Genomic DNA, 21677 nt, shown 5'->3' on the forward strand with positions numbered 1-21677 from the left:
GTGAGAATCCCAGCTCCCACCGAAATCAATGACACATGCCCGCAACATGCCCTCGAGGGTCTGAATAGTCTGCTCGCTCTGGCCGTCTGTCTGCGGGTGGAATGCTGTGCTGAAGTGCAATCGCGTGCCCAGCTCCTCGCGAAACTTTTTCCAGAAGCAGGAGGTAAATCTGACATCCCGATCAGAGACAATGGAGACAGGAACCCCATGGCGAGACACGATCTCCCGAACGTACAATTCGGCCAATTTCGCGGCCGATGAGCCCTCTCGTATAGCCAAGAAATGGGCGCTCTTGGTCAATCGATCCACGATGACCCATATAGCATCAAACCCCTTTGCCGTCTTCGACAATTTGGTAATAAAATCCATCGTGATATGTTCCCATTTCCACATGGGAATCTCTAGGGGCTGCAGCTTTCCATGCGGCCACTGATGCTCGGCCTTGACCATCCTACAGGTCAAGCACCTCTCAACGTACCAAGCGATTTCCCGCTTCATGCACGGCCACCAATAGCTCAAACTCAAATCCCGATACATCTTGATAGCCCCCGGGTGAATAGAGAAATGAGACTTATGAGCCTCATCCATAACCGTCTGCCTAACCCCACCTGTCATTGGAACCCAAACCCGACCGCATCGGGTTAATAGTCCCCGACTATCCTGCACAAACCGGGTGTTCTCGCCCTTGATCCTCTCCAGCTTCCAATTTTCCGGGCGGATGCCCTCAACCTGGGCATCTCTGATCAAACTCACCAGCGGAGAATCCACCGCTATCCTCATACATACCGCTGGGGTGGAAAACCCCGCTGACTTGCGGCTCAAAGCGTCCGCCACTACATTCGCTTTACCAGGATGGTAAAGGATCTCGCAATCGTAGTCCTTGACTACGTCCAGCCACCTGCGTTGCCTCATGTTCAGGTTCGGCTGATCCATGATATGTCTCAAGCTCTTGTGATCCGTGTAAATGGTACAACGGACCCCATAGAGGTAGTGTCTCCATATCTTGAGGGCGAACACCACCGCTCCCAGTTCCAAGTCATGCGTAGGGTATCTCGTCTCATGCGGCTTCAGCTGCCGCGATGCGTAGGCTATCACTCGTCTTCTCTGCATGAGGACCACCCCTAAACCTGTGATGGATGCATCACAGAACACCACAAAATCCTCGACTCCCTCCGGGAGTGTCAATACTGGAGCCTCGCACAAATGCTGACGGAGGGTCTCAAACGCCCTCTGCTGATCGGGACCCCATCGGAAATCCACTCCCTTCCTTGTCAGACGAGTGAGGGGCACTGCAATCTTGGAGAAGTCCCGTATGAACCTCCGGTAGTACCCTGCCAACCCCAGAAAGCTCCTAATATCTGAGGGAGATTTCGGAACCTCCCACTGCATAACCGCCTCGATTTTGGCCGGATCGACCAAAATCCCCTCCTGGTTAACGAGATGTCCGAGGAACTGGACCTCCCGTAACCAAAACTCACACTTCGAGAACTTGGCGTACAACCGTTCCCGTCTTAGAACTCCCAACAGCTCTCGCAGATGTTCCTCATGCTGCTCTCGGGTCTTGGAATACACCAAGATATCATCTATAAACACTATGACCGAGCGATCAAGCATCGGTCTACAGACCCGATTCATCAGGTCCATTAACACCGCTGGCGCGTTGGTGAGCCCAAACGGCATCACCACGAACTCGTAATGTCCATAACGAGTTCGGAACGCGGTCTTCTCCACGTCCTCCTCTCTGACCCTGACCTGATGATACCCAGACCTCAAGTCTATCTTGGAAAACCAAGATGCACCCTGTAACTGGTCGAAGAGATCGTCTATCCTCGGGAGTGGATAACAGTTCTTCACCGTCAACTTATTCAACTCCCGGTAATCGATACACATCCAGTGCGAACCGTCCTTCTTCCGGACGAAAAGTATCGGTGCTCCCCATGGAGAACTGCTAGGTCGAATGAACTGCTTGCCCATCAGTTCCCGCAGCAGCGATGACAGCTCCTGCATCTCTGGCAGTGCCAATCGGTACGGCGCCTTAGCAATAGGGGCCGCACCTGGCACCAGGTCGATCCTGAACTCGACCTGGCTCTCTGGAGGTATCCCTGGTAACTCCTCCGGGAATACGTCTGCGAACTTCCTGACCACCGGTACGTCGGAAATCGAAATCTGATCCCTGGCTCGCGTATCTACCACATACGCTAGATAACCTGTACACCCGTGCTGAATGTATTATCGTGCCCTGGCAGCTGAACAAAACCCTGATCCCATTCTTGTGCCCTCGCCATATACAATCAGTTCTCCCCCACTTGGGGTTCGAACTATTACTCGCTGCCCCTCACAGTCGATCATGGCACCGAATCGACTGAGCCAATCCATGCCTACAATCACGCATACCTCCCCCATGGGAATCGGAATCAAATCTATTGGAAATGACACCCCGAAAATCTCCAAGTCACACCCTCGATAAAATGAAGAAGCAGAAACCCCGTGTTCGTTGGCGATAGACACTCGCAACGGACACTCTAACTCGCCCACTGGCGCACTGAACTCCCTACTAAATGTCTAAGATACGAAGGACCGACTCGCCCCCGAGTCAAATAAGACCAAAGCAGGCAAGGAGTTCACTAAAAACGTACCTAACCACAGGTGCAACAGATAAGCATACAACAGATATAGGAAAACGAGATAAGGATAGAAACATACCAGCAACCACATCTGGTGCTGCTCTGGCCTCCTCCGCTGTAAGCTGGAAGGCACGACCCTGAGCCTTTGGAGGCTCTGCCCTGACTGGTCTCCCATCCGTGATCCTCAAAGTAGCCAGCGCTGGAGCCTGCGCCGGTTTGGCGGCGAGTAACGGGCAATTGGCCTTCAAATGGCCAACCTGATCACAGTGGTAACATAACCTCATACTCTGAACTGGAGCGGCCTGGCGACAGTCTTTCGCGTAATGCCCCTCCTTGCCACACTTGTGGCATCCACTACCAGCTCGACACACACCATAATGACCGTTGCCACACTTCCCACATGTGCGGCTCTGCTGACCCCCGGTCCTAGTATCAGCGGTCTTAGACCGCTTCGGCGCCGGCTGAGAATGTGTCGGGGCCTGCCGCTGTTCTCTCAACTGCTGCTCAATCTCCAACTCACGCCGTCTGGCGGTCTCCTGCAACTCTAGAAGAGTATCACATCGCTGGGTAGACACAAACTGACGGATATCCGTCTTGAGCATGCTCAGATAACGGGTCATCTGGGCCTGCTCTGAAGCAAACTCCGGGTAAAACATCGCCCTCTCAGTGAACATCCGGGTGATCTCCGTCACCGACTCCCCATCATGTCTCAAACTCAAAAACTCTTGTGCCAATCGCTCCTGCTCAACCCGTGGAATGTAACGGGCGTGGAACATATCCCTGAACTGCTCCCAAGTAACAACACCTCTCTGATCATCAGAGTACGACCCAGTCGCAAGTCTCCACCAGTCCTTGGCCCCAGACCTAAGCAGGTTCAGAGCACACCTGACCTTCTGGTCAGCAGGACACGAGCAAGTGAAGAAACACTCCTCCACATCTGAAATCCACCTCATAGCCTTGATGGGATCCTGCGTCCCATCAAAAGTAGGGGGCTTCGTGTTATCGAAGTCCCTGTACTGAACACCTCTACCAACTCCTCCTCCCGTCGCTGATACAGCTGATGCAGCTGCTGTCTCTGCAAGGGCTGCATAACGCTCATCAAAATACTCCACCATGGCGGTCTTGATCGACCCGAACATCTCCGGTAACTGAGCCCGGAATGCAGCAGCAACCTCATCATGCAGGATCTCTCGAATCCTGGCATCCAACTCCTCTGTACCCATCTGCACCACTGGATCAGGTGCTGTCGGCCCCTCCTGGCCTCTGTCCCCTGATCCTGATCTCGAACCGGATCCAGCCACGAAGCGCCTCGTCATCACCATTCTGAAACATATCACCAGTTATAAGATAATTCATATAAATCACTGGGAGCCAACTCCCTACTAACCCTAGGGATTGCGACTTACTTGACACGCGTATAGGTCTTGTGCTTTCAGTAGCATGGGCCCCTACTACCTTCCACACCTACCCATATTTGCCCCAAGTATCACCACAACACCCTAACAGTATGCACAACATGGCGAGCGCTCAATCCTCACTCCTACAGGAATGCTAAATATCTTATAACTGACCTCCCAGTCTCACTCAATCCCTCCTATCCATGAAACTTCCACCAACCATGCAGCACTAATGTATGCTAGCCATGCATAACGCTGGACCCTATAGACTTTAGAATATCCAATCCTACCCCAAGCCCCCAATCAAACAAGAACAGAACATAAGGCCAAATCAAACATTCTCAGGCTATAAGATCTTAATTATGTACAACTGGGATGCATACATTAGACAACTACAGTAATGATGTCAATCTCACATAAAGGAAACCCTAGGCTAGCAGGCATCATGTATTCAGGCAATTCTATCATGCAATTCCTGAAGATCCCTAGCCTAGCACTAACATGTTGTTCTATCCTATCGTATAATCAAATAACTTGTATGGTATTTTGGGGTCTACATACTGGCTCCGGCTGATCGTACGCCCTGCATCCTACTTTATTTATTTTGAAAACCTTTTTGAAAAATCATTTTGAAAATCCTTTCCATGATTTGAGACTGGAGTCACACGAGTGTTCCTCCAATTCACTCAAACCAAGGCTCTGATACCAACTTGTAACACCCAAAAATTCAAGCCAAATTTAAACTTTCAAAACATGTCGAATTTATCAAAACATTACAACTTTGTTTTCAAAATACATTTATATCAGAGTTTTCCCAGAAACATAACATAATAGGAGGAGCTGTGCGATCATGCCTTCGCCTTGCCGCGATCCCCTGATGTACCTGAAACAATAAACTGAAACTGTAAGCCCGAAAGCTTAGTGAGTTACCCCCAAAATACCGATACACATACAGTCCACATAACCATGTCACGCCATGACATATCATAACAAACTGAGCAGAACAACACATAACGGGTCCACAGCTTTACAGACTGGAATACCCCTGGGCCCACAGTGTGAGTCTGGAATGCCTACCGGGCCCTCAGCCCACATCTGGATTGCCACCGAGCCCGCAGTACGAGTCTGGAATGCCTACCGGGCCCTCAGCTCGTATCTGGAATGCCACCGAGCCCTCAGTACGAGTATGGAATGCCTACCAGGCCCTCAGCTCGTATCTGGAATGCCTACCGGGCCCACAGTATGAGTCTGGAATGCCTATCGGGCCCTCAGCTCATATCTGGAATACTCTAGGGTTTGTTGGCTACCGCACGGAGCAGTACAACCTCAACCCATCCCACATAACATATCAACATGTAACAGATAACGCACATGCAGACAATCAATCAGTATCACAGGTAGTCCTACAGACCTACCCTCTAGCGTATCAAACTAGCATGCATAACTAACTCATACTCAACATAATACAACTACTAGGATATCATATCCGATGGGCCGGCCTTGGTGCCTTAGACCCCTTAGTATAGTGAGGATAACTCACCTCGCAACTGTCGTCGGAAATAAGAAGGCTCAACTCCTGGGTCCAACACGAACTCCACCACCTATAGGTACCATACAAACCTTTTTCATAAATCTCCCAATTACCAGAAACCATCAGAAGTCAACTGGTCAACCCTTGGTCCAAGTCAAAGTCCACAGTCAAAGTCAACAGTCTATGTTGACTCGACTCGTCGAGTGCAGATCACCGACTCGTCGAGTCCTTCCTGAACTCGAGAAGTCGTGAAATCCTTGATTGGCTCGTCGAGTTCCCTTTTTAACTCGTCGAGTTCATACGTGGCCAAGATTTGGAGGAAACCCTAGCCAACTCGTTGAGTCTTCTAACAACTTGCCGAGTTCAAGGCAATCTTCAACGAACTCACCGAGTTGCTCAACCAACTCGCCGAGTTCACGGCTATGTTCATAGGACTCGCCGAGTCCAGCGTTCTACTCGCCGAGTTCATTCAGTCCTTTTTCCATACAAACCTGGTTTGAGCCATGCAGCGGCTCCAAACCACAGATCTAGGCTTCTAGGGCATGCTTATCACGTAAAGTTGCAAACTTTACATGCATGCATAGCTTTAAGGGCTCCAAATGTCAAAACTAAGCTCTTAATGGGGTTCTAAGCTCAAGAGGGACCTCAATCACGAACATAACTGAGACTTTACAACTCTAGAAGGTAATGAGGGTCAAGATCTGAAGTATAGCCCAACCATAAGGTTTCTCTACCAAGGATTTGGGGTTTTAGGGCTTAAAAGCAACAATTTAGGGACAAACAAGATCTAATAGATCAATAATCAAGATGGAAACTTTATTACCAGAATGGGTGACCACAAATGAATGTGTTCTAGATCTAAGTCCCCTTCCTTGAGCTCTTCAACCCCTTCCTTCTTCCACTTGCTCCAATGTGCACCAAAAGTCCCTTCACAAGGCAACAATCACTCAAACTCACCAATGGAGACTAGGGTTTTGATAAGGAATGCTCTGAGGGTGATGGAGGCTGAGATGGGGCTATAAGGACGTTTAAATAGGGTGCAAACCGTAAGGATTAGGGTTTCCTCCTGACTGGCGTACTCGCCGAGTCCAGGCGTGGACTCGCCAAGTAGATCACTTAAAGCCCGCGTCCAATTCGACATCTACTCGGCGAGCTGGGCTACAACTCGCCGAGTAGCTCTTACAAAAAGAAACATTTAATCAAATTAAATACGTACCAGGAACGGGGCGTTACACGTGTTGTTCACTAAATATCGCCTGGAGTCTATACTTCATTCCTTTAGACTCTCCGAGGCGTATGGTTCATTCGATACCACCTGGAGTCTATGTTTTATTCACTTTTAGTCAGCAGCGTTACTGCTGAGGTAAAATAGTATTTTCCCTATTACTTTTGCTTGTGATCTTCTCACATATTCCTTAAAGTATAAACTATATTTTGATAATGATAGTACCTTTAGGGGAAAATACTCTTTAAACATAAAACAGTTGAGTTTTGGTACAAAACTACCTTTATTAGAAAATATAGGATTTTCTGGGAGAAATACTAATACTCTGTAAAATCATATCACCATCATCTAGTGAGATTAATTTGAAGAAAAACATGTATTTATACCAATGTCATTAAATACTTATGAACTCACTAGCATTAAAATGTTGATACTCGCTTTCAAAATAACTTGTATTCTCAGGTCATCAGTAAACAGGTACACTCCGGGAGCTTTTGCGAAGTCAGCCTAGTACCAAGCTGCAGCTTATGTTATTTCCTATATCTACTTTTGATATTGTTGTTAAATGTAATCTATGTAAAATTATTACTATTAATGCAATGGTTGTTGTACTTTGATTTACTATATTACATATGTTGTGATACTTGACATGACGTCCTCCACCTCAGAACGTTTCCGCCGTTCCGGTTTTGGGGTGTGACACCAAATGACAAGGCTACCTAGCCTAAACATCCCACTGCGCCATTCGCTGAACACACACTCAATCCTATAACCCAAGATCCAATACCTTGACCCAACGGTCTCTACCAGGTCCCACTTTTATTGCCATATACACACGGGCCTTGCCCACGGGTCCCACCTAAAGTAGTACGCTAAGCGTACACCAGTGTACGCCTCACGTACCGACCCTCGAACCAACACATCATGCGTACTCCCTAGGTACGCCCAACGTACTAGGGTTTCCCTTAAACCCAAATATACTATGAAGGCTATAACTCCCTCATTATAAATATGATTTTGACGATCCTTATATCCATGAAAAGGTAACGAGAAGCTCTACACTTTAATCAACTCATACTCGCCTTACAATTTCCCAAACAATATTCCAATTTCTATAAAAGCCCGAGTTGACATACTACCAAAATACCCTTTGGCTCCAAAACACAAACCGAACACCTGGATCATCTAAATTACATCATTCACCGCCAAATGAGTCCATATCTCAATTCCTCAAGGGTCATAAGTCTGCTAATACCCAATCATTCATCACCATCCTGAAATGGGCTATTATTCGGAACAGGGCGTTACAGTATTTGTTTGTGTAGGGTAGAATACGTGAGTATGATGGAGTTTGTGACTGGTTACATACACACCATGCATATCTTGTATGTTAGATTTAGGAAGATTGATAAAGTACTAAAAACTCTTATGAAGTCAATTTAGTGAGTACTATGCACTATTTACTCATTTTATGGATGGATGTGTGTGTTTATGTGAGATAGGTACGGAAATGGGTTATGGGAAGAAGTAGGAACTGCACATTCTTGTACTAGATATATTTCCACAGATTTCATGCATGCGGCCTTCTACTAAGATTGTTGAAAGCCATGATACATACAAATACATCACATATGTATTTACGAATGTTTTAATGAATATATGAATTTGATGTATATAAAGAAAACCGTGTAATGCATTTAAATGTGACCAAATATTCATTATACATAATTGTTATCATCCTTTAGATCTCACATGTGACTCATATATAATTATATGTGTAGGTTTCAATCTTTTATGGACCAATTCCATTATACTTTACATATGTATTTAAGCATATATTATAACTTTATTACATATAAGTGCCTAATATATATATAAAAGTAAAAAAAAAATTGTATGTTAGAGGGTGTCTAACTTACTGATAGATTAATCCTTTCTCTTTAAAATCACACTTCACACATAAACATACATATATACGTAGTAGGTGTACACCCGCGCAAAGCGGCGACGGCAATTATTAATGTTTCGATGAATGGTTTGTTTACCCAGAAAATGTTATATGACTATTTCAATGGCTATAAATTTTATCATATATTAGAAAATTTTCATGCCTAACCTTTGGGCAAACATCATGTCCACGTTAAAAAAAAAATTAATTGATGTTTCCTTCCTTAAATATTTTTTGATTATTTTATTACCATAATTAGTTTTTGTTCATAAAAAAAATAAAAAGATGAGTGGTTTGTACATAACAAATTTGTACATTAAGTTATCAAACATGTACCTTTTAAATTTCAAAAAAAGTTAAATATTTTTATAATATATATATATATATATATATATATATATATATATATATATATATATATATATATATATATATATATATATATATATATATGATCAAATGAGAACACCTAAAAGGTTGAGAACGCGAGAACAATTTTGGACCAACCAATATATAAGGGCATATTAGTAATTATATATTTTAATTAAATTAAAATAAAAAAATTCAATCAGATTCCCTTAAATTAGGATCAGTTACCAAAAAAGAAAGAAATATTTGATTTTTTACTTTTCATATTAATAGAATATAAAAGACATTTTTATCAACAAAAATTTTAAAACTAAAAAAAAATTAAATTTTTTTTCTTCAAAATAAAAATTCTCCGATTTCATGTTTTTTTTTCAAAAAATTACTAGAAATCCAACCCGAAATCATTACATTTGTATTCATAAATGATTTTTTTTTTCAAAAAACCTGATACTACTTCAATCACAAATGAATGCACATCAATTTACAAGTAATCAAATTCCTTTTTTTAATAAACTGAAAATAAAAGGAGTGTAAAAATTATCATTTCTTCATAAAAGAAGATCTCTAGTCATAAATAAATACACACATTCACACATGATTACACTGCTATTCACAAACGAATACATTACTATTAACAAATGAATAAAAGAATAGCTCTAATCATAACTAAATACACTCATTTACACATGATCAGACTGCTATTCACAAATGAATACATTTATATTAACAAAATGAAAACCCTGGTATTCACAAATGAATACCTCTCTCACGCATTTCATCAAACAGCTGTTGTGCATAACTTTTTTACTTTGAATCTGATTACAGCTTCGTATGGCTATCTCTTCCATCAATTATAAGGGTTGGTATGAGATGAATTAGAACAAAGAACTATAGGGTTGATGTGTAAATGAAGAATAGTGGTCTGGAATTCACCTAGAAAAATGAAGAACAAGGCAAGTTAAAATGAAAGTGGCGAACTGGGGAGAGCTTTCTGGGGCGCTTGTCAAAACTACGATTTATGCATCAAGAACGTGAATCTGATTACCGTGAGTCCAATCTGCAACTTATTCACATCACGAGACTTTGTCAAAACTACGATTTAAGCATCAAGAACAAATAGGAATTCGGTGATGATTTTGAAGATCGATCGGGGAGGTGGAGAAGGAAAACCATAGGTGCGGCAGAGGTGAACGGATACGTCTTGGGTGGTGGTGGTTGTTCAAAGGTGCTCAGTGGTAGTGGCAGCGAGTGATGATGACGGCGCACAACAATGGTGGTGATTGTTTTCCTCCTTTTTTTGTTTCAAAACCTATTCTCCTCCGATCAATAATGAAGGCTGGAAAAAAAGGATGAAGGCAGGCGGTGGTGAGATATGAACATCGATGGCAACGGCGGCATAATGTGATAAAGATGGGAGTGTGCGGCTAGCAATAAAAAAAATCAAATAGATTAGGGCTTAGTATGTATTGACATCGAGAGAAACAACGATTCAAATTAATATCATACCTAAATTATAGAAATTGCCATTTATTTCTATTATTTGGATTTCCTATTATACCCTTATCACCATTTCAAAGTTACATATTTAACCCGTCAGTTTTATAATTTACATAAATGACCCGATTATTAATAGCCCTACATCTAATTATTTAGAAGGTTATGATCTGTTCTCGCGTTCTCAACCTTTTAGGTGTTCTTATTTGATCCTACTCCTACATATATATATATATATATATATATATATATATATATATATATATATATATATATATATATATATATATATATATATATATATATACAGTTTCACAAAATACAAGAATATCTCTATCATTAAAGTTTACTTAATAATCATTGATATATCACATATTAGGTCTAGTTATGGAAAAGTTCTCATCGGTTGATCGACAATATTTAACCAATTTTGACAGCTGTTACATTCTCCCCCTCTAAAAGAATTTCATCCCAAAATTTGATTTGTAGTTAGGATGTCATCAAACAACTAGGGGTACTTCTGTCTCATTTGGTCTTCACATTCCCAAGTAAATGTTCGTCCCCGTTGAGAGTTCCAGCGTACCTTAACGATGGGGATATGACTTTTCTTTAAGCGCTTGATTTCACAGTCCATAATTTCCACTGGCTCCTTAACGAAATGAAGTTTGGTATTAAGTTGAATATCATCAAGTGGTAGAGTAAGGGTGTCCTCAGACAAACACTTTTTTCAAGTTCGAGACATGGAATACATCATGTACGTTGTTTAGCTCCTGAGATAACTTGAGTTGATATGCTATACGTCCAAATTTGTCGAGAATCTCAAAAGGTCCTATGTATCGCGAATTTAGTTTACCTCGCTTTGTAGACCGCATCATACCCTTCCAAAGGGAGACCTTTAATATAATTATATCCCCCACTTGGAATTCCAAAGGCTTGTGCCTTACATCGGCATAGCTTTTCTGGCGATTCAGTGTCGCCCTAATTCTTTCTTTAATATGCACTATCTTTTTCGTGGTTTCATGAATTATTATAGGTCCAATGCACAGTGTATCACCCACATGGTTCCTGGCCAATTGAGCATCTTCCACATATGCCCAACATATCGGCGATATGCATTTTCATCTGTAGAGATCCTCAAACGATGCATCCGTTATGTTGGTATGGTGGCTATTATTCTAGCAGAACTCAATGAGCGAAAAGTGAATGTCCCAAGCATTACCAAAATCAATCACACAATATTGGAGCATATCTTCCAAAGTTTAAATCATTCGTTCACTTTGTCTGTCAACCTGTGGATGGTAAGATGTACTCATATCCAACCTACTTCCCAGGAATTTTTGGAGTGATTACCAAAACCTAGAAATGAACCTACTATCTTTATTATAGATAATAGAAATTGACACTACATGAAGCTTCACAATTTCCCCGACTTAAGTTCTTGTCAAGTTCTCCATCTTGTTAGTTTCTTTGATTGGTAGGAAGTGGGAGGACTTAGTTAGTCTACCGACTACTACCCAAATTGTGTCGTGTCTGTTTGGAGTCTTTGGTAGCTTTATGATGATGTCCATAGCGATTTTTCCCACTTCCACTCAGGTATCTCAGGTTTTTGAAGCCGATCAAAGGGCTTTTGATGCTCCGCTTTGACTTTTAAATAGCTCAAGAATTTACACACATAGGTGGCAATCCTAGCTTTCACATTCAGCCACCAATATATCTTTTTAAAGTCTAAGTACATTTTATCAGAACCCAGGGGAACTAAGTATCATATTTTATGAGCCTCGTCCGTAACTAAGTCTCAGATATATCCAAATTTTGGCATCCAGATTCGGTTCATGAAATAATAGGTTCCATCGTCCCCACGTTCAAACTGTTTGCCAATACCTTGCTGGTTGGGTTTCCAAGCATTAGATCGGAAAAAGAGTGTGGCTTGAGAAGGGGGCTTGTAACACCCAAAAATTCAAACCAATTTAAACTTTTAAAGACATTTCAAATCATTAAAAATCATTACAACTTTGTTTTCAAAATGTATAATATCAGAGTTTTCCCAGAAATATAGACAAAACATGAGGAGCTGTACGATTACGCCTTCGCCTTGCCGCAATCCCCTGATGTACCTGGAACAATAAACTAAAACTGTAAGCCCGAGAGCTTAGTGAGTTCCCCCAAAATACCGGTACACATACAGTCCATATAAACACATCATAACAAATCGAACAACATGTAATGGGTCCACAACCTTACAAGTTGGATTCCCCTGGGCCCACAGTGTGAGTCTGGAATGCCTACCGGGCCCTCAGCTCACATCTGGATTGCCATCGAGCCCTCAGTACGAGTCTGGAATGCCTACCGGGCCCTCAGCTCGTATCTGGAATGCTCCCTAGTCCTCAGTATGAGTCTGGAATGCCTACCGGGCCCTCAGCTCATATCTGGAATACTATGGGTTTTGTTGGCTACCGTACGGAGCAGTACAACCTCAACCCATTCCACTTAACATATAACACACCACATAACCACTGAGCATGCAATAATCATATAACATCACAGGTAGTCCTACAGGTCTACCTAACTGGCATAACCACTAGCATGCAACACTAACTCATACTCAACATCTAACACTTCTAGGATAACATATCCAATGGGCCGGCCTTGGTGCCTTAGACCCCTTAGTATAGTGAGGATAACTCACCTTGCAACTGTCGTCTGAAACTAGAAAGCTCAACTCCCGGATCACCACACGAACTCCACCACCTATAGTTACCATAAAACCCTTTTTCATAAATCTCCAAATTACCAGGATACCCTTAGAAGTGAACTGGTCAACCCTTGGTCCAAGTCAAAGTCCATAGTCAAAGTCAACAGTCCATGTTGACTCGACTCGTCGAGTGTAGTTCACCGACTCGTCGAGTCCTTCCTGAACTCGAGAAGTCGTGAAATCCTTGATTGGCTCGTCGAGTTCCCCTTTAACTCGCCGAGTTCATACGTGTCCAAGAATTGGGAGAAACCCTAGCCGACTCGCCGAGTCTTCGAACGACTGGCCGAGTTCAAGGCAATCTTCAACGGACTCGCCGAGTTGTTCATCAACTCGTCGAGTTCATGACCATCTTCAACGGGCTCGCCGAGTTGTTCATCCAACTCACCGAGTCCTTGCAGACCTTTATCCATGCAGACGCTTTTTAAGCCATGGCAAGGTTCCAGATTACAGATCCAAGCTTCTAGGTTATGTTTATCACTTAAAGTTGCAAACTTTACGTGTATGCATGGCTAGAAAGGCTCTTAATGGCAATTATAAGCTCTTAATGGGGTTTCATGCACAAGGAGGATCTCAATCACCCCCAAACCCGTAACTTTATGACTCTAGAACTTAGGAAGGGTCCAGATCTGAAGTTACAACTTCAGATCTAGCCCATAGCTCCCCATATCAACTCAAAATCCATAAAACCCTAAAACTCATCCAAAGGAAAAGAGATCTAGAAGGAAAGGGAAGTAAAGATTGCAACTTGATACCTCCAGAAGATGTTAGCTGAGGTAAGTTCTACTTCCCACACCTTCCTTGCTTCAACTCCTTTGCTCTTCAAGCTTTTCCCTCCTAGCCAACCTTCTTTCCAAGGCTTAAATCACACCAAGAAGAGTACCACACGAATTAGGGTTTCTCTGAGCTCTCAAAGACTGTAAAGAGGCCAAAAGAGGCTGATGCTCCTTTAAATAGGGTGCAAAACCCCAGGATTTAGGGTTTCGTCTGCCATCTCCTACTCATCGAGTCCCTTAGTGGACTCGTCGAGTAGGTCACTAAACACACGTTCCAACCCCGCTGCTACTCGACGAGTAGGGAAACCAACTAGTAGAGTAGGAGAATTAACCTTTTATTTAAATCCATACCTGGAATCGGGGCGTTACAATTCTCCCCCACTTGAACTACACTTCGCCCTCGAAGTCTGCTGCAGCGAATAACTGATGGGTTTTCAGCATTCTAACACTCCTATGGTGTACATGCAACCCTAGAAACCTTGGATCTATGTTTGACTAAGATACATGCAAATAATTATTTTTCCAAGGTTCTTATCCTAACTAGCATGGCATGGGGTACTTGAATCAAATAAAACTAGTAGAATTACTTACCTTGTAGTTGTAGTTGATTGCTTGGAGTTTGAGAGCCTAGCACCAATAATGTGGATGCCTCAAATGGAAGTCACAAATCACCACAAACTTGGAAACTTGAGAGAATAGTCACAAACTTCTTGAAATCGGCCCTCTTGGTTTACACACATCAACTAGTGCAATTTCAAGAACCAAAGCCTCCTTTATATAGTGTGGTGGATTAGGGTTACATCCATGTAAACCCTAATACCCATGTCTTTTCATTTCCATGAGATCCATGGGTTAAAGCTCCATGGAGTATCCATGGACTTTCCACGCAAGCCTAGCCCATTCCAAATAAGCATTAGCCCACACTATATAAATACAAGAGCCCATATTTAATTAGTCGTACTTTTGATCTCTAAATTAATTCTAAATTAATTATAGATCAACACTAATTAAATAATATGATTTTATATTAATATATTAGAACTTATAATATATTAATAAATCATAACTTATACTATTCTCAAAAGATTATCCGTAAATTGTTCTGGTGAAGTGCAACCCAAATGGACCATGCAGGGTCGGGTCAAGTACATACCAAATATAGTTATGGACTTAGACACTATCTCCAACAATAACTCCGGGTAATGCTCCCGCATTTCAGCCTCCGTCTCCCACGTCCACTCGGACCCCCTTCGATGCTCCCACTGTACTTTCACCAAAGATATCTCCTTATTACTCAGATTCTTCATCTTCTTCTCCAAAATGGCCACAGGTCTCTCCACATAGTTCAGGCGCTCATCGACTTTAATATCATCCAGCGATACTACTGCCTCTTGGTCCATGATGCACTTTCGCAGCTGCGAAACGTGGAAAGTGTTGTGTATCCGACTAAGCTCCTCCGGCAGCTCTAGCCTGTAAGCCACCTTGCCAACCCTGGAAATGATCCTGAACGGCCCAATATACCGGGGGCCCAATTTTCCCCTCTTCCTGAAGTGAATCACGCCTTTCCAGGGCGAGACCTTCAGGAGTACCATGTCACCCACCTGAAATTCCAACTCAGATCGGCGTCTGTCGGCATAATTCTTCTGCCGACTCTGAGCGGTCTGCAAGCGCTGTCTAACTTGCTGGATCTTTTCGGTAGTCTGCAAGACTACCTCCGTACTACCCATCACTCTGTGTCCAACCTCACCCCAACAGACCGGGGTGCGACATCTCCGCCCGTACAACAGCTCGAATGGCGGGGCGCCAAGGCTAGAATGATAGCTGTTGTTGTAGGCGAACTCCGCAAGCGGTAGGTGAGAATCCCAACTCCCACCGAAATCAATGGCACACGCCCTCAACATGTCCTTGAGGGTCTGAATAGTCCGTTCGCTCTGGCCGTCTGTCTGCGGGTGGAATGCTGTGCTGAAGTGCAACCGCGTGCCCAGCTCTTCGTGAAACCTTTGCCAGAAGCGGGAGGTAAACCTGACATCCCGATCAGAGACAATGGAAACGGGAACCCCATGGCGAGACACAATCTCGAGAACGTACACTTCGGCCAATTTCTCGGCCGATGAGCTCTCCCGTATAGCCAAGAAATGGGCACTCTTGGTCAATCGATCCACGATGACCCATATAGCATCAAACCCCTTCGCCGTCTTCGGAAACTTGGTAATAAAATCCATCGTGATCTGTTCCCATTTCCACATGGTAACCTCTAGAGGTTGCAGCTTTCCATGCGGCCTCTAATGCTCAGCCTTGACCATCCTACATGTCAAGCACCTCTCGACGTACCAAGCGATCTCTCGCTTCATGCACGGCCACCAATAGCTCAAACTCAAATCCCGGTACATCTTGGTGGCCCCCGGGTGAATAGAGAAATGAGACTTATGAGCCTCCTCCATAACCGTCTGCCTAACCCCACCCGACATCGGAACCCAAACCCGACCGAATCGGGTCAATAGTCCCCGACTATCCTGCACAAACCGGGTATTCTCACCCTTGATCCTCTCCAGCTTCCAATTCTCCGGTCGCATGCCCTCTACCTGGGCATCTCTGATCAAACTCACAAGTGGAGAATCCACCGCTATCCTCATACATAGCGCGGGGGTGGAAGACCCAGCTGACTTACGGCTATCCGCAACCACATTCGCTTTACCAGGGTGGTAAAGGATCTCGCAATCGTAGTCCTTGACTACATCCAGCCACCTGCGCTGCCTCATGTTCAGGTTCGGCTGATCCATGATATGTCTCAAGCTCTTGTGATCCGTGTAAATGGTATAGCGGACCCCATAAAGGTAATGTCTCCATATCTTGAGGGCGAACACCACCGCCCCCAACTCCAAGTCATGCGTAGGGTATCTCGTCTCATGCGGCTTCAGCTGTCGCGATGCATAAGCTATCACTCGTCCCCTCTACATGAGGACCGCCCCTAAGCCTGTGATGGATACATCACAAAACACCACAAAATCCTCAACTCTCTCCGGGAGTGTCAAGACTGGTGCCTCACACAAATGCTGACGGAGGGTCTCAAACGCCCTCTGCTGCTCGGGGCCCCATCGGAATTCCACCCCCTTCCTCGTCAGACGAGTGAGGGGTACTGCAATCTTGGATAAATCCCGTATGAACCTCCGGTAGTACCCTGCGAATCCCAGAAAGCTCCTAATATCTGAGGGAGATTTCGGAATCTCCCACTGCATAACCGCCTCGATTTTGGCCGGGTCGACCAAAATCCCCTCCTGGTTAACGAGATGTCCGAGGAACTGGACCTCTCGTAGCCAAAACTCACACTTCGAGAACTTGGCGTACAGCCGTTCTCGTCTCAAAACTCCCAACAGCTCTCGCAGATGCTCCTCGTGCTGCTCTCGGGTCTTGGAATACACCAAGATATCATCTATAAACACTATGACCGAGCGATCAAGCATCGGTCTGCAGACCCGATTCATCATGTCCATGAACACCGCTGGCGCGTTGGTGAGCCCAAACGGCATCACCACGAACTCGTAATGTCCATAACGAGTTCGGAACGCGGTCTTCTCCACGTCCTCCTCTCTGACCCTGACCTGATGATACCCAGACCTCAAATCTATCTTGGAAAACCAAGATGCGCCCTGTAACTGATCAAAAAGATCGTCTATCCTCGGGAGTGGGTAACGTTTCTTCACCGTTAACTTATTCAACTCCCGGTAATTAATGCACATCCGGTGTGAACCGTCCTCCTTCCGGACAAAAAGAATCAGTGCTCCCCATGGAGAACTGCTAGGTCGAATGAACTGCTTGCCCAACAGTTCCTGTAGCTGCGATAACAGCTCCTGCATCTCTGGTGGTGCCAATCGATACGACGCCTTAGCGATAGGGGCCGCACCTAGCACCAGGTCGATCCTGAACTCGACCTGCCTCTCCGGAGGTATCCCTGGCAACTCCTCCGGGAGCACATCCGCAAACTCCTTGACCACCGATACATCGGAAACCGATATCTGATCCCTGACTCGCGTATCTACCACGTACGCTAGATAACCCGCACACCCGTGCTAAAAGTACTGCCGAGCCCTGGCAGCTGAACAAAACCCGGATCCCACTCTGGTGCCCTCGCCATATACAATCAGTTCTCCCCCACTTGGGGTTCGAACTACAACTCGCTGGCCCTCGCAATCAATCATAGCACCGAACCGACTGAGCCAATCCATGCCTACAATCACGCACACCTCCCCCATGGGGATCGGAATCAAATCTATCGGAAAGGACACCCCGAAAATCTCCAAGTCGCACCCTCGATAAACTGAAGAAGCAGAAACCCCGTGTTCATTGGCGATAGATACTCGCAACGGACACTCTAACTCGCCCACTGGCGCACTGAACTCCCTACTAAATGACTGAGATACGAAGGACCGACTCGCCCCCGAGTCAAATAAGACCAAAGCAGGCAAAGAGTTCACTAAAAACGTACCTAATCATAGGTACAACAGATAAGCATACAACAGATATAGGAAACGAGATAAAGTATAGAAACATACCAGCAACCACATCTGGTACTGCCCTGGCCTCCTCTGCGGTCAACTGGAAAGCACGACCCTGAGCCTTCGGAGGCTCTGCCCTGACTGGTCTCCCATCGGTAATCCTCAACGTAGCCGGCGCAGGATCCTATGCCGGCCTGGCGGCAAGTAGTGGACAGTTGGCCCGCATGTGGCCAACCTGATCGCAGTGATAGCATAACCTCATACCCTGAACTGGGGCGGCCTGGCGACAATCCTTCGCGAAGTGCCCCTCCTTGCCACACCTGTGGCACCCACTACCAACTCGACACACACCAGAATGACCCTTGCCACACTTCCCACAAGTGCGGCTCTGCTGACCCCCGGTCCCAGTATCAGCGGTCTTGGACCGCTTCGGCGTCGGCTGAGACTGTGTCGGGGCCTGCCGCTGCTCTCTCAACTGCTGCTCAATCTCCAACTCACGCCGTCTGGCGGCCTCCTGTAACTCTAGAAGAGTATCACATCGCTGGGTAGACACAAACTAACGGATATCCGTCTTGAGCATGCTCAGATATCGGGTCATCTGGGCCTACTCTGAAGCAAACTCTGGGCAGAACATCGCCCTCTCAGTGAACATGCGGGTGATCTCCGTCACCGACTCCCCATCCTGTCTCAAACTCAGAAACTCCTGTGCCAAACGTTCCCGCTCAACCCGTGGAATGTAACGGGCGCGGAACATGTCCCTGAACTGCTCCCAAGTAACAGCAGTTCTCTGATCATCAGTGTACGTCCCAGTCGCAAGTCTCCACCAGTCCTTGGCCCCAGACCTAAGCAGGTTCAGATCACACCTGACCTTCTGGTCGGCAGGACACGAGCAGGTGAAGAAACATCTCCACCATGGCGGTCTTAATCGACCCGAACATCTCCGGTAACTGAGCCCGGAATGCAGCAGCAACCTCATCATGCAGGATCCCTCGAATCCTGGCATCCAACTCATCTGTACCCATCTGCACCATCGGCTCGGGTGCTGTCAGCCCCTCCTGGCCTCTGTCCCCTGATCCTGATCCTGAACCGGATCCAGCCACATAGCGCCTCGTCATTACCATTCTGAAACATACCACAAGATATCAGATAACCCATATAAATCACTAGGAGCCAACTCCCTACTAACCCTAGGGATTGTGACTTACTTGACACGCGTATGGGTCATGTGCTTTCAGTAGTACGGGCCCATACTACCTTCCACACCTACCCATATTTGTCTCAAGCATCATCACAATGCCCTATACAACATGGCGAGCGCTCAATTCTCACCCTTAGAGAAATGCTAAATATCTCATAACTGGCCTCCCGGCCTCTCACTACCCACCCATCTACCAACTGCCACATGACCCTTCATTGGTGCCAGTTAACTATTACATGAATACAATCACATACCACACGACTTAAACAATCTTAGAGTAAAAGATTTAACCCCACAACGGTTGGACTCAGACAAGAGCTACGCAGCAGGACCAAATCCTTTACCCTAAGATATTTAACCCATGTAGCATGTGAATTAGAGTATTCACCCAATAGTTAGTTCACACGCGAAAGAGTCACAAACAATCAATTGAGGTACTCTACATAAGATAAGGCATCAAAGATCAGGCAATTCTATCATACGAGTCCTGAGGATCCCTATCTTATTACTAGCATACTGTTCTAACATATCACATAATATCAAATAACTTGTATGGTATTTTGGGGTCTACTTACTGGCTTCGGCTGATCGTACACCCTGCATCCTCCTTTACTTATTTCGAAAACCTTTTTGAAAAATCATTTTGAAAATCCTTTCCTTGATTTGAGACTGGAGTTACACGCATGTTCCTCCAATTCACTCAAACCAAGGCTCTGATACCAACTTGTAACACCCAAAAATTCAAACCAATTTAAACTTTTAAAGACATTTCAAATCATTAAAAATCATTACAACTTTGTTTTCAAAATGTATAATATCAGAGTTTTCCCATAAACATAGACAAAAGATGAGAAGTTGTACGATGACGCCTTCGCCTTGCCGCGATCCCTTGATGTACCTGAAACAATAAACTAAAATTGTAATCCCGAGAGCGTAGTGAGTTCCCCCAAAATACCGGTACACATACAGTCCATATAAACACATCATAACAAATCGAACAACATGTAATGGGTCCACAGCCTAGCAAGCTGGATTCCCCTGGGCCCATAGTGTGAGTGTGGAATGCCTACCGGGCCCTCAGCTCACATCTAGATTGCCATCGAGCCCTCAGTACGAGTCTGGAATGCCTACCGGGCTCTCAGCTCGTATCTGGAATGCTCCCAAGTCCTCAGTATGAGTCTGGAATGCCTACCGGGCCCTCAACTCATATCTGGAATACTATGGGGTTTGTTGGCTACCGAACGGAGCAGTACAACCTCAACCCATCCCACTTAACATATAACATACCACATAACCACTGAGCATGCAATAATCATATAACATCACAGGTAGTCCTACAGGTCTACCTAACTGGCATAACCACTAGCATGCAACACTAACACATACTCAACATCTAACACTGCTAGGATAACATATCCAATGGGCCGACCTTGGTGCCTTAGACCCCTTAGTATAGTGAGGATAACTCACCTTGCAACTGTCGTCTGAAACTAGAAAGCTCAACTCCCGGATCACCACACGAACTCCACCACCTATAGTTACCATTAAACCCTTTTTCATAAATCTCCAAATTACCAGAATACCCTCAGAAGTCAACTGGTCAACCCTTGGTCCAAGTCAAAGTCCACAGTCAAAGTCAACAGTCCATGTTGACTCGACTCGTCGACTACAGTTCACCGACTCGTCGAGACCTTCCTGAACTCGAGAAGTCATGAAATCCTTGATTGGCTCGTCGAGTTCCCCTTTAACTCGTCGAGTTCATACGTGTCCAAGAATTGGGAGAAACCCTAGCCGACTCGTCGAGTCTTCGAACGACTCGCCGAGTTCAAGGCAATCTTCAACGGACTCGCCGAGTTGTTCATCAACTCGTCGA

The sequence above is a fragment of the Lactuca virosa genome, chromosome 4 (genome assembly GCF_052849685.1).
Source record: "Lactuca virosa cultivar CGN04683 chromosome 4, Lactuca_virosa_CGN04683_v6, whole genome shotgun sequence".
NCBI classification, from domain to species: domain Eukaryota; kingdom Viridiplantae; phylum Streptophyta; class Magnoliopsida; order Asterales; family Asteraceae; genus Lactuca; species Lactuca virosa.